This window comes from Lethenteron reissneri, unplaced genomic scaffold (assembly GCF_015708825.2).
Source record: "Lethenteron reissneri isolate LAM-NWPU_2019-01 unplaced genomic scaffold, ASM1570882v1 scaffold_1566, whole genome shotgun sequence".
In the NCBI taxonomy this organism is placed as follows: Eukaryota; Metazoa; Chordata; class Hyperoartia; order Petromyzontiformes; family Petromyzontidae; genus Lethenteron; species Lethenteron reissneri.
In genome coordinates this window covers 17,362-20,000 of record NW_026891296.1, presented here as the reverse complement: position 1 = coordinate 20,000, position 2,639 = coordinate 17,362, and positions in this window count along the sequence as shown.

Sequence of the window (2,639 nt, the reverse complement as noted above, 5' to 3'; positions counted from 1 at the left end):
AGCAGCTGTGAGTGTGAACGAGCCCTCTGTGTGAAGAAAGCCTGACTCAGCTGTGAGTGTGAACGAGCCCTCTGTGTGAAGAAAGCTGACTCAGCAGCTATGAGAGTGAACGAGCCCTCTGTGTGAAGAAAGCCTGACTCAGCTATGAGAGTGAACGAGCCCTCTGTGTGAAGAAAGCTGACTCAGCAGCTGTGAGTGTGAACGAGCCCTCTGTGTGAAGAAAGCTGACTCAGCAGCTGTGAGTGTGAACGAGCCCTCTGTGTGAAGAAAGCTGACTCAGCAGCTATGAGAGTGAACGAGCCCTCTGTGTGAAGAAAGCTGACTCAGCTGTGAGTGTGAACGAGCCCTGTGTGTGAAGAAAGCTGACTCAGCTCCTGTGAGCGTGAACGAGCCCTGTGTGTGAAGAAAGCTGACTCAGCAGCTGTGAGTGTGAACGAGCCCTCTGTGTGAAGAAAGCCTGACTCAGCTGTGAGTGTGAACGAGCCCTCTGTGTGAAGAAAGCTGACTCAGCTATGAGAGTGAACGAGCCCTCTGTGTGAAGAAAGCTGACTCAGCAGCTGTGAGTGTGAACGAGCCCTCTGTGTGAAGAAAGCTGACTCAGCAGCTGTGAGTGTGAACGAGCCCTCTGTGTGAAGAAAGCTGACTCAGCAGCTGTGAGTGTGAACGAGCCCTCTGTGTGAAGAAAGCCTGACAGCTCCTGTGAGTGTGAACGAGCCCTCTGTGTGAAGAAAGCTGACTCAGCTGTTGTGAGTGTGAACGAGCCCTCTGTGTGAAGAAAGCCTGACAGCTCCTGTGAGTGTGAGGTCACGTGACAGACCCTGCAGGTGCCATGGGTTGTACTGCTGTGCCAGGCTAGGTGCATGAGGAGGAGGTCACGTGACAGACCCAGCAGGTGCCATGGGTTGTACTGCTGTGCCAGGCTAGGTGCATGAGGAGGAGGTCACGTGACAGACCCAGCAGGTGTGTGTCTGTGTGCCTCTGTGGGTGTCTGTGTGTGTCTCTGTGAGTCTTTATGGGTGTCTGTGGGTCTCTGTGAGTCTCTATGGGTGTATGTGTGTCTCTGTGAGTCTCTATGGGTGTCTGTGGGTCTTTGTGGGTCTCTATGGGTCTCTGTGTGTCTCTGTGGGTCTCTGTGTGTCTCTGTGTGTCTCTGTGAGTCTCTAGGTGTCTGTGTGTGTCTGTGTGTCTCTATGGGTGTATGTGTGTCTCTGTGAGTCTCTATGGGTATCTGTGGGTCTCTGTGAGTCTCTATGGGTGTATGTGTGTCTCTGTGAGTCTATATGGGTGTCTGTGGGTCTTTGTGGGTCTCTATGGGTCTCTGTGTGTCTCTGTGGGTCTCTGTGTGTCTCTGTGGGTCTTTATGGGTCTCTGTGTGTCTCTGTGGGTCTCTATGGGTCTCTGTGTGTCTCTGTGGGTCTCTGTGTGTCTCTGTGGGTCTTTATGGGTCTCTGTGTGTCTCTGTGTGTCTCTGTGGGTCTCTGTGGGTCTCTATGGGTCTCTGTGAGTCTCTGTGTGTCTCTGTGAGTCTCTATAGGTGTATGTGTGTGTCTGTGTGTCTCTATGGGTGTATGTGTGTCTTTGTGAGTCTCTATGGGTGTCTGTGGGTCTCTGTGAGTCTCTATGGGTGTATGTGTGTCTCTGTGAGTCTCTATGGGTGTCTGTGGGTCTTTGTGGGTCTCTATGGGTCTGTGTGTCTCTGTGGGTCTCTGTGTGTCTCTGTGGGTCTTTATGGGTCTCTGTGTGTCTCTGTGGGTCTCTATGGGTCTCTGTGTGTCTCTGTGGGTCTCTGTGTGTCTCTGTGGGTCTTTATGGGTCTCTGTGGGTCTCTGTGTGTCTCTGTGTGTCTCTGTGGGTCTCTGTGTGTCTCTGTGTGTCTCTGTGTGTCTCTGTGTGTCTCTGTGGGTCTTTATGGGTCTCTGTGGGTCTCTGTGTGTCTCTGTGTGTCTCTGTGTGTCTCTGTGGGTCTCTGTGTGTCTCTGTGTGTCTCTGTGGGTCTTTATGGGTCTCTATGGGTCTCTGTGTGTCTCTGTGGGTCTCTATGGGTCTCTTTGGGTGTCTGTGTGTGTACACATATGTTTACCACGCTGTGTGTGAACACCTGTTTACCAAATTGGCTCAACGTTGCATGTGTACAGGGTTTGAATAAAAATGTTGTTTTCTCGATGGAATAATTTCTGCCCCTTTATATTTTTCAACGCTTTCACTTCACGTGATATTCCTTTGTAGTGTCGTGGCCAATATCTTGTAATAAAATGTTTAGTCTACTTCCTGGTGTCTAATCAATTAAACATTTTGCACACTGTGTTAAAATTGGCGTGTTAATTGTTGTGCAAGGTGAAAACGCCGCGGTCCCTAAATTGTGGAATCGGCTCGCACACCAATCAGGCGCCGCGCGTCTCAGGCGCGCCTGCCTCCGTTTGTGAACATCACTCGAAAAAAAAATAAGTACATTAAAGATTAATTAATAAAGCAATCAATAAAAATCGGCGTCAATCAATTGAGCGTCTCTTTAAAAGCAATGACATTTTTTTAATGGACGTCTTATTATTTAAATATTGCTTTGAGAGAATCAAGAACGCCGCGGTCCCTAAACTCTGGAATCGCCTCGCGCACGAAGCAGGCGCCACTGACGCGGGAAC